This window comes from Haemaphysalis longicornis, unplaced genomic scaffold (assembly GCF_048455015.1).
Source record: "Haemaphysalis longicornis isolate Haplotype H1 unplaced genomic scaffold, Haemaphysalis longicornis Haplotype H1 scaffold_13, whole genome shotgun sequence".
Lineage (NCBI taxonomy): Eukaryota > Metazoa > Arthropoda > Arachnida > Ixodida > Ixodidae > Haemaphysalis > Haemaphysalis longicornis.
In genome coordinates, this window is record NW_027526233.1 from 49171740 (window position 1) to 49183939 (window position 12200).

General features: G+C 49.1%; 1 pseudogene; it reads left to right on the forward strand.

The window, feature by feature from the left end:
* The first annotated feature begins 508 nt into the window (after nucleotides 1-508).
* Nucleotides 509-11903, forward strand: LOC144163818 (uncharacterized; annotated as a pseudogene).
* Nucleotides 11904-12200: the final 297 nt, after the last annotated feature.

Below are 12200 nucleotides of genomic sequence, written 5' to 3' on the forward strand. Positions count from 1 at the left end.
TTGACTGCCCGACCATCATCCATGCTGCGGCGCTGCGCGCGCCTGTGTTACTACAGTGGCGACGAGCACGGAAACTGCCCATGCTGCCCTGAAAGTTGAAGCCCACGGCCTGCCGCAACAAGTACCGACGATCATGACCAGCCCACAGCTCCCGGTCTTGGATGACACAAGAGATAAGTGGAAAGCGTACCTTATTCGGGCTGAAGCGTATTTTGAAGCAAATACTATTACTGACTCCAAAAGGAAGAGTGCACTTCTGGTGGCAGCACTCAGCACGCAGACTGTGCAAGTGCTAGCGGGGCTAATTGCACCTCGGAGGCCAAATTCCCTTACTTACGCCCAAGCGGTCGCAGCATTAAATGACTACTACGATCCCAAGCGTCACGAGGTAGCACAAAGCTACAAGTTTTTCACCAGTTGCCAACAACGAGCAGAGTCGGTGCACGCATTCCAAGTCGAAATATGGTGCATAGCTGACAATTGCAACTTTGGAAGTGCGCTAGACGGGATGTTGAGGGACCGGATTGTTTGCGGCGTACGCTCAACTAACTTGCACAAGCAGTTACTGGTAAAGAAAGATTTAACCCTCGAGGAGGCTGAAACAATGGCCATTGCATCCGAGGCAACCGACAGCGATGCGAAAGATATGAGTGCAGAACCGCCGACTGTGCTAAAAATGCAAGCCCATCATTGCTCACCCTCTCGAGGTAACCGTACACGAGGAGCGTCGCATGACGGCGGCCGATGTGGAAGCACGAAGCACGACGATAACACCTGCCGCTGGGCTAACGCACGCTGCTATCGCTGTCGGCGACGCGGTCATTTGGCAAAGAAATGCTGCAGTGCTACAACAGATGCAAGGGTTGAAAGGTGGCCAGGGAGTGTAAAGGCACTGACAGTTGAAAGCGCGTCTAGCAACGACGACATGGATAGCGCAAACGTGTTTGAACGTTGATTTCGGGAAGAAAAAACGATTTGGAACCACCCATACGCCGCACGTTTCGATGGGGCGACGAAGAACTGGCCATGGAAGTGGATACTGGTTCCCCGGTGTGCGTCGTATCGCGCCAAGTGTACGATCGACACCACCCACAGTGGCGGCGCTTACAACCAGCACGAATGAAGCTCTCGTGTTACGCGGGACAGCTTCCGGTGTTGGGTGAACTCGAACTTCAAGTGAGGTACAAAAATGTATCTGTGCCCTGTCCGCTGATCGTGTTTGACTGTGCAGGACCCAGCCTATGTGGCCGCGATCTCATCGCTTTGCTTGACAAGACGGGCGTTCCGATTGGAGACCTAACCGCGCCGGACCTTACAACAAGTGCCGAGCCAAGCGACAATATGCTGAACCGACTGCTTGGCGAGTTCGAGGATGTTTTCTCAACAGACCTTGGACTTATCAAAGGTCCACCAGCCAGCCTGAAACTCAAGGAGACGGCGACACAAAAATTCTGTAAGCCCAGATCTCTTCCTTACGCCCTCCGCTATAAGGTCTCTTGTGAAATTGATCGGCTGGTGTCACTTGGTGTTCTATCGCCTATGCAACATGCAGAATGGGCTGCGCCTATCATGGTCGTTTTGAAAAAGGACAGAAGCGTGAGGATATGCGGTGATTTTAAGGTCACCCTCAACCCGGCATGTGAGGTAGAGCATTACCCTCTTCCGGTGATAGAGGACATGTTCGCCTTCTTAAACCCCGGCGAATATTTCAGCATCTTGGATTTAAAAAATGCATACAATCAAGTGCCCCTTGACGAAGCGTCCAGCGGGCTGTGTGTTATTAACACACACCGCGGGCTTTTCCGGCATAACAGACTTCCGTTTTGAATAGCTTCCGCACCGGCTATTTTTCAAAGAAAGATTGATGCAGTACTCGGCGGGCTGCCGGGTGTCCAAGCCTACCTTAACGACGTGCTAGTGTCAGAAGGCAAGAGTGATAACGGAGAGTAGCTCAAGAGAGTGTTGGAGCGGTTCCGAGAGCACGGCGTTAAACTTAGGATTGACAAATGCAAGTTTCGGCAGCCTTCCGTCACTTATCTTGGCCATCGTATAGATCGGCAAGGCCTCCACCCCATTGAAAAGAACGTAGACGCCGTCATGCAAGCCCCGCGCCCACGTAATGTTAGCGAATTGCGCTCGTTCCTTGGCATGTTCACGTTCTACGGCCGTTTCCTGCCCAATATGTCTACAGTGCTCAGCCCCTTGTATCAGCTCATGGAAAACGAGCCCGTTGGGAATGGCGGGAACCGCAGCAGACAGCGTTCAAAAAAGCGAAAGAAATTTTGAAGAATGCGCAACTTCTCGTTCATTTTGATCCCAACAAGGAACTGAAGCTAGAATGTGACGCTTCCCCGTGCAGCGTGCGTGCTGTTCTGTTTCACTCGGAGGGAAATGAGCACAGACCAATTGGGTTTCATTCCAGAACGTTAACAAAAGCGGAGCGAAACTACTCTCAGCTGGAGCGAGAAGCATTGGCACTGATTTTTGGCGTTTCTCGTTTCCGTGACTACCTCCTAGGTCGGCAATTCACCCGGGTAACCGACCATCAGCCACTGCTGGGACTGCTCAAGCCTGACCGCCCAACGCCGCCGATGGCCGCCGCGCGCATTCAACGATGGGCACTGTTCCTGGGAGGCTACCAGTACAAGCTACTGTACGTTCCGGGGAAACAACTACTGGCAGCAGATGCCCTCAGCCGACTACCAGCCCCGACGGCAGCGGAACCGGTAGCTGAGGGGCACCCTCCCGAGTACGTTCCGTCGTTGGAAGCCCTCGACGAAGGACGAAGGTATAGTGACGACGCACGAGTTGCAGGAGCTCACTGCCAAGAACACGTTGTTAGCCCGTGTCGCGGAACACATCTTGCATGGCTGGCCTCGAACCACAAGTGGAATGGCGCCCGACTTGTTGCCGTTTTATGCAGAAATGCATTATAGTCGGGGGTTGTCGTGCGTCCCTTGGCCGGCGTCCGCAGCACGTCTGATGATGATTGTGGCATGATGCCCCTAGAGACTGGCCAACCAAACAATCCATCACGAGATAGCTTCGCGTTCAACCACCATCGTTATCTTCCCGTAGGGCATCCGCTGAAGAAGAAGAAGGAGAAGAAGACAAAGCTGCGAAGAGGAGGGCTGCGTGAGATGATTGTGGCATGATGCCCCTAGGGATTGGCCAAACAAACAATCCATCACGAGATACCTTCGCGTTCAACCACCATCGTCATCTTCCCGTAGGGGAACCGCTGAAGAAGAAGAAGGAGAAGACAAAGCTGTGAAGAGGAGGGCTGCGTGAGTTTTGGCTGCCGTTATCCTCCTCGGCCGGCACATCTTCCCGATCTGAACCTGGTCGAAGAGCGGCTCATCGCGCCTCGACTCCCCTTCATGAGCATCAGGCGGCTGACTCGAGGCAACGGGCAGTTTGGGATCAAGGGACAGGCGGTGAACGTGCCCATCGACGTATCGAAGGTTATGCAGTGCCTTCCTCGCATGGTACCCGAGGACGTTGCGTTCAACATTCGCATTTCTGCATCCTCACAATCCCCCTCGGGGAGGTGCGGGGGAATTTTTTGATCGCAAAATGGAGCTGTCGATGGCTCACCGGCTAATCTATTGGGGCAACAGAGTCGTCATACGACGGAAGGCACAGGAAAGGATGTTGCAGCTTCTACATGAAACACACCAGGGCTCCTCGTCAATGAAAGCGGTGGCGCGGTCACTGTTCTGGTGGCCGGGCATGCACAGGGAGATTCAGGAATTGTCAGTGCAGTGTGTAAGCTGTGTAAAAAACCAGCGCGTGCCTGCGGCAGCACCACCGGTAAGTTGGCCGAAAACTGCCGAGAGGTGGTCCCGGATCCACATCGATTTTGCGGGCCCGTTAGCCGGCAAAATGATACTTGTCGTGGTAGATGCTCACACGAAGTGGATTGAAGCAGTACCCATGAGGCATGCGATCACAGCGGGTATCATTCGCTGCTTAAGAAGTATGTTTTGTCGGTTCGGTGTGCCACGCACAATCGTGTCCGGTAATGGCACGCAATTCACGAGTCAGGAGTTCGCCACGTTTGTAGCAAGAAACAATATTGTGCACCTGCGTACAGCGCCTTTCCATTCTCAGTCAAACGGAGCAGCGGAAAGAGCAGTGCGAACCATTAAAGACGGCTTGCGGAAAATGCAAGATGGCCCGCTGGAAGATAACCTCATCCGCCTGCTATTCCATTACAGGAGGACCCCGCAAAAAGAAGGAAAGTCACCCTCGGAAATGCTTCTCGGCTACCAGCTCCGTTCCCGTCTTGACACATGCCTGCCGCCAAGGGATGAGAACTTGTCGCCGGGCGCTGACGACTGCACCATCTCACCAGGCAGCTGCGTCTACGTGCGGAACTACGGTGTGGGCAAAGGGTGGACTCCTGGACGTGTAAAATCTGCTTCGGGGCAAGAATGACAGCAGTGGACACGCCAACGGGGGTAGTGCAGCGTCATATCGACCAAGTCCGCCGCCCACGCGAATCGACGCCGGAGTCTACATCTACGGGGGCGACTGAAGGCGCGGAGGCTGAAGGTGAACCTGACAGCGTGACTACTCCGGTCCTGTCTCCTGCGCTGCAATGTACGCCCAGGCGGAAGGAGCACGAGCGAAGCCCAGAGCTACCGGCACGGGATGGTCTGAGTAGGTTTCCAACACCAGCTGCTACGGAACCTCCAGTCGTCCAGGCCGAGCACCCTCCTGAGCTGGTCCCACATCAGCCCACTCTGAGGCGATCGACAAGACTTAGGAAACCGGTACAACGGTTCCACTTTTAAGAGGAAATAAATGTTGTATTCGTTCGTTTTGTACCGGTCAGCAAAACCAGCTGCGCGCACACCTTTTCTTTTCGGCCCTGTGCGCCTTGATTCTCCTTCTCTCCCCCTCCATTTACCCTCTCTTGATCGCAACGTATATAATCACCGTTCTGGCAATAAACGCCGTCGTTGACTGCCCGACCATCGTCCATGCTGATGAGCTGCGCGCGCCTGTGTTACTACAGAGACCCAGCTTCCAATCTCATAAAAACTAAATTGTGTTTTGACGCACTCATCGCGCAGGGGTCATTTTTCCGACAGAAAATGATGGATTTTCGCACAAAAGGCCCAAAGGTTTCGCCTTTCAAAACACATTGGGCGCACAGCAGTTCCATTTGCTGCAAATCCCGTTTAAAAACCGTAGACTTCAGCGGCATCGGCCACCTAAATGCCTCTGTTCTTTCCCTGAAAACTTGTTATGATTTGACCCTCACTGCCCACTTTTATCATGATAAACACTGTGGGGGTTTTGTCATGTCAGTTTTAATTTACCCTCGTTGTGCTTCTGCTTGCGCGCCATGAATTGCGTGTCGCTAAGAGGGGTGCGAGCGCTTTTGGTGTTTTTGTTTAACAATATAGTTCAAACAATTTACGACGTGTTATGCAAAACTAAAGTGCATGATTACTTTTAAATACAAGTACACTGCGAAAAATTACTTTTTATTGAAAAGGCAGTGCGAAGCTCATTAAAAATCCGAGTTTTTTTGTGACTACATTTATGATTATGTCACAAATGGCTTTTCTGTGACTAATGCTTTTTGTTTGCTAAATCCCCCCAAAGAGGATAAACAGTGCAACCAAACAAGGATGGAAAAACTTTAAAGGTATTTAAAGCCTTCCGGTAACATTTCCTTTAGTCTAGCATTGCTGCAGATATTCATTGATCGAAAAACAGGCAGGCAATATTTTCCGGTTAAAATAGCCCAAGAAAGCCTACTGTACTTCAAAATATGGGGTGCACATGCGTTTCGTCTTAGAGAGTTGAACGCGGTAGTCAGCCACAGGAAGCCATGGTACGACATCGCCAGTCATAGTAGACGACCGCTCGAGTAACGCCCGAAGTGGTAGACTACCACGTTCATGGCTGACGTGTTTCTGAGAGTCGAGTTTGCGCCGAATTCCCGGTTTCGCAGCGTGAAAATACATTAAGACCACCGCGCCCCAATGGTGCCTCTGCGCAGGGCGGATATCTACGCCCTTTGATGTCACTCGCACATATCCTGCCTTATTCAGCAACCGTGAATTACGAGTCTGTAGCCGCTGCCGGCTTTCCAGCCCAACCAGATTGTTAACGGCATAGAATCAATACAAATCACTGAAACTCCTTTCTGTTGGCACCGACAACTTCGCCAGGTTTTTCTTTTTTTTTTTTGTTCAGGTCTGACCAATGCTACGCGTGGGACTTGAGAGAAAACGCGCGGAAAACGGCGCCACTATGGCTGCCCCAGAGTGCTTTATATTTTGCCAATAAACAGGGTCGGCCCACATTTTGTGCTTGTAAGCATGTTGCTGCAACACAATTGCCACGTGCACATATTTCCTTCGCTTGCAACTTAAACAAGGTGATTATTCCAGAGTGCATTATTGCAAGACTAACAGGTGCGCTATGTCCGCAGAGTCCTCCGAACGCTTTCCACAGCCGCGCTGGTGTGTGAGCGGAGAGAGCAAAAGCTGATGCATTACTTAGGATCTTCAATGTGCAATAATTCTTTAGGGAAATAAGTCACTGTCTCAGTCACATGGAGTGTAGAACGCGGAAAATGCCAACCTTATGTAGCTATCCGAAAGTCTGGCCTTTAGAGACTTTTTGCGTTGAATCCTGTCTGAGCTCCAAACAAATCGGCTGCGTGAGGCTGTTGCGATTTTCTCAGTGACAAAAGTAAAGCGGGAAAATATTCCATAGTTACATTTACATTATTTGGCTCATTAAATGAGGGTAATTCGGAAAAGTGAAATGTATAATACATTTGTCGAGTTTTTTATTCATGCTGTATATTCACTGGGTGAAACGCAACAATTGCAGCTAATATATTGCGACACTTACTGAAGATAATAAATATTTTATTCACACGGTCTTCATTAGAAGAAACTTATTCAGCTCGATGCATGTTCCCAAGTTGGCCACTCAGATAATTTTGTCGTTTTCGTATTATCCCATGAGAGTGAAAATGCTTGCTTTGGACGCCGACTCACACGTCAAAACGGAAGAAAAAGACGCACCTCTAAATGCACTACGAAAGCACCGCCTATTGACATCGCATCCTTAGGGGTTCAACCTCATAATGGCGCTTCCCAAAACAACCATCTGGGCTTATGTAAATGGCCGTGCGAAACAAAGCACGAAGAGAGAAAGCGAGACTGCGAACCTTAGTCATCTTTGCGAAGAATTCTCCGGTTGGAGGGAGGTCTTAAGGCGCCAACCTGTTGGGAAATATTGCTTTAAAGAGAAGACTTTGACGATAAAAACTCGCCCTCGTTTCACTAAATGAATAAGCGGTGAGAGGGAATTGCTGTGGCCTGTAATTCAAGTGACGCTTGCACACTGCCTCTAATATCTTTTGTACTCTACCCGGGCCGCACATCACGAGAGCCTACTTTCTCTGACAGGCATAATGATCGTTTGCGTAGCGAACAAACATCAATCTCTTCCCATAGTCCGAATCGCACCGGACACCTTCGCTTTACGAAGTCAACCTCTATCCGATTACGCCACGACAGAGGACCTCCATTACATCACCTCACCTTTCAAATGATTCAAGGATCGCGTTACCACGATTCTTATAGTCTGTAAATTAGGTACGCATGCTTCAGGCGGGATTGGTGCGTTTGCTGTCGGAATTATTCTCACAACGTTCATTTTACTTTGAGTTGACTTTAAAACCCTTCGCGTTCCCTCACGTCATTTCGAGAAAGAGTTTGTTGATTTTTCTCTTGCCTAGTCTTTCTCAGCAATACATACGCGGTGTTAAAAAGGTTACGTTTCCACAAAACAGCAAACACAGTTACAGATCACGCAATTGCTTGAAGTTTCCACTTCAAAACAATAGCCCAAACACGTACTCCCAAGCGAACAGAAGCAGTCAAAGTCGGGGTGCAACGCAGTGCCAGCGCGGACACTGCCAGCAAGACAAACTCGTCCTCCTTTTCAATTCATTTCAATTAAGTTCAGTGCGTGATTTAGACGTCACGAGCAACGAAGAAAATGAGCAATAACATATAGGTCAGGCGGTGAGTAGCAGGACGACGTGTTTGCAGCATGATTAGCTCGAAGGCTCCGTCCTTGCTAAGCTTTCTTTCGCTCGGTGGGCTTCACCGAAAACGCGAGCTCATCACTCGAGGCGCACATAGTGCTGTTGCAGTGAAAAGCACCTACATGGAACTAATTCTGGGCATGACGGAGTTTCTGCGAGAAAAGACGTGCATAGGGTGCATTCTTATTAGCGTTTCATTGAAGGCGGATATCGCCGCATTTCTTTGCCTAATTAATTAATATGTTAGTAAAAATGTTCTACATTTACCTTTGTCGCCATGACTGGGCACGGCAGGAGTTAAAACGTTATTGAAATTGCAGATAGAATTGCTAGTGACAATTGATTCGGTATTTTCGGACACGTTATTACGGGCATTCTCTCAGGGGCGCAGTCAGTAGGGTTCGCCATAAACAAGTACAAGAAACGAAGCCCCATTTTTGAAAACGGACATTTACCAAACCGTAATTTTTAGTCTCCGCAGTTAAAAAACCAAGACATTGTGGAGAGCGTGTACGTGAGCGCGCGCCTCTCGCCGACCGCCCTGCAGCTAACAAATCCAATAAAATGCCGAGCACCTGTGTCTGAGTGTGTGTCGACCATAGCCCTGCGTCCCCTGCGACTATTTGCCTAAAGTATGCTGTTAAGTGATCTGATAAGGTTATAATCCTTTTCGCGAACCGAGCCTGTATGTTCTGTTTAGCGAAACCGGTTTCTTTAGACGTGTTCGGTAGGTCATTTTTTGCAAAATCAGAGGCAATAATACTAGTCGGGAACAAATTCGGCAAGCACTTCCACGATCTACAAAAGCAAGCGGGCAGGAGTAGTTGGTCATGGCAAAAGTTGACGCGATGATTTATGCTCCTAATGTCTTTATGTAAACATGTCACAAATAGGGCGAAAACATCTGAGAGACTACGCAACGTAGCCTTTAGTTTTCGACCACCGCTGTTCGTTTCTTTTTGGTTCCTTTCGTTTTTTTATTTTTCAGCATTTTGCTCCGTGCGAATGCGCCATCCCACCTTCTGGCGGTTCGACACATCTCAATACGGCGGCCGTCATCTTACTTAGGTGAGTTGGACGCGGGTATTGATTGTCGCCAACGGTGTCGTCTGTGCATTTTGAAGATGCACACCATTGCCGCCACTTTTCATCTTTGCTGGTCAACCGTATTTGGAGAGGGTGTTAACGTGGTTTATTCACAATGCGAACGTTTATTCAGATGGCATAGTGGTTTTTTGGGTGAGACGCATCACAAGCGGTGAACATTTATGGTATCTTCGGCTGGTCGTTTTTGGGCGCTCTAACGCACTCTCGAATTGGGCGGCGTATTCGGCTGGTTGAAATGGGTCGCTCTGAGAGCGTTCGGCTGGTTCTTTGAGATCGTGCGCCTCTCGCTCAGAGTACTCCAATGCGCTCCGACATCGACTGCCAGAGCAACTGCACGCACCCGGCGAGATGAGGTCACGTGACCGGTTTTGGTGGGTCACGTGAGCCCATCTCGCCGTTGCATTATCTCTTTCTCTATTCCATGAAAGAAATGCGACGTTAGGTAGGCGGTGAGTGGCTTGTGGTGGGCTGCGCAGACGTCATTCCCCTTGTGCTTCGCGTACTAGCTGTGCTGCCAGTTCTTGTGATGTCGAAGCGAGTGTGCTAGCGTTGGATACACCGTCGGTGCTTCTAGCTAGCACGCAGGACAGCACCAACACTAGCTCGGACGACGACGACGCTCGGGTATAGGCGACGAAGTTCGCCCAGTTGTTCACTTTGCCGTAAAGATACCTGAGGTGAACAACTACGTGGACACGGCAGTGAACGTTTATCGGAGAAAGAGGTAAGAAATCACCTACACCGAATGTGTCAAACAGTAACATCGGTTTTATTTTTTTGAACAGTTTCGCAGGAACTTCCGCCTACCACGAAAGGCGTGCTGTGAGCTTATTCAGAAGTTTGAAGAGTCCATCTTTTGCCCGTCAGGTAGACGTAGTGGTGGCTCGCCTGCAAAAAAGACCGGACGAGCACATTCTTTCCTTCCTTTGGTAAGCTTGTAAATTTTAGATATGCAAGGAGTTACGATTTGCGTGTGCGCTAGGAGCTTGATAGCTTCACGTGGTTCGATGGTAATGGGCTTTTTTTTTTCTGTGCTCATGTTTGCTTACTGCTGTTGTTCGGCTTGAATCTGCGATGCCTGATTCCCTTGAAAGAGCAGATTCGCGCAATATTCTCCGCAGCATCAATTTTTTTCACTTCCGTGTATATCGGAGTAGAAAACCCCCTGGTAAGCCGCGGCCGTGGGAGAAAACGAAGGCTGTACAACCCTCTTTTCGCGCTGTGCACATTCACGCTTCGTTTTCGGATTACTACTGGAAGTGGGCACCATTTTAGAGGTCATGCAGCTTTCAATAAACTGTAGCGCTAAAAAGGCGCATGAGCGATGCGGAGTGATTGCATCATTGTACACCTTTTCTTTTTAACTGACACATTTTATATCTACAATTTAGGGTCTTTCTGAGCCGAAATCACTTACCCGCCACTCTGCAAGCAGGCAGGCTCTATTCGCGGTGGTGTGACAACGCTTTATGGGAAAGCTGGCTCATTAGGCAGTTGGTAGCCTGGCAGTTTTGGCGGGATAGGCAATGACGAACGTAGTGCTCACCTGTGTACATTGACGAGGCAATGTGTTTTTTTTTTTTGCTAGGTATGCAAGCAACAAGGCATCAATGCGAGAAGTGGCCATTCTCTTCAACATGGCTGAGTCCACCCAGCTTGCAGTAATTGAAAGAGTTCTTCAATATCTCTGCTACATCGCTCCAGATGTTATCATCCTTGGCAGCGACAAGGCCGCTTTGGCTGAAGCTTTTGAGAAAGTGAGCACCTTTGCATGATTTATATGTGTAATAAGTAGCAAAGTATAAGCTGGCAGGCTCTCTCGACTAGAAACACTCAGTACAAATATATATGTGCGCCACAAGATTCCACCACACTTGGCAGTTTATGCGGTGCTTTTCTGCACAGCAGGGACATACCACTGCATTACACGTACCTCTCACGGAATAATATGCCGCACAATTGTTTACGTTGTGTAACAGCAATGGTACATAGCTTTCCCTGCTCATTCAATTTTCAGATCGCTGGCTTCCCCAATGTCATTGGTTGCATCGATGGAACATACATACCTATGCGTTGCCCAAATAACAAGATGACGTCAACCTATGGAAACAGGCACAAGCAGGTCTCATTGACTATGCAAGGTATCTGCGATGCCAAATGCCGCTTTCAAGATGGTTTTACTAGAACACCAGGGAAAATCGACGCGAGAGTTCTGAGACTGTCCTTGGTACATGAAGATCTGCCAACAATATGAGAGATCAACAAATACCACCTCCTCGGCGACGCTGCTTACCCCATCAGAGAACATTTACTCGCGCCTTACAAGCACTACGGGACCATGACACTAGCAAAACTCGCATACAACCACCGCCATACTGTCACAACAGTGAAAAGTGAAAACGCGTTTGGTTTGCTGAAGCAACGATTCAGACAACTTCGATACGTGGAGTTCACAACGGTGGACAAGATCACACAGTTCATTGTTGCCTGCTGTGTTCTCCATAACATTTGCCTAGAAGCACGTGACTGCACTGTGGACGACCTCCTGACTGATGCGGAACGAGAAGAAAGAACCGAGGACCTTGATGGGCACAACCGAGGCAACCAGGCGGAACTAAAGGCATCTCAGCCAAGTGAAACTGCACGTGAAAGTGCGTTTCGCCACTTGGGAGAACTGAAAAGGGACAATTTGGCCCAGCTGTTCTGAGAAGGCAGTGGAAACAGCCTGAGGTGTGCATTGAAGGACAGTGTACATACTGCTGAGGACGATTAACAAAAGGGTGTGTTTCATTGATTAAAATAATTTATTGCATAGTGAAGCAAAACTTCAACAGCAAACGTTGTATTTTTATTGTATATAATAATATATTGCACAGTGAAGCAATAAAAATTGAACAGCGAACATTGTTGTATTATTTGCTTGCAGAAAAAAAGTCGTTCAACAGCTTTTTAATGGCCCAGTCTTTTTGTGGCCATCTAAAGCTGCTAACCAGGACAAAATGGC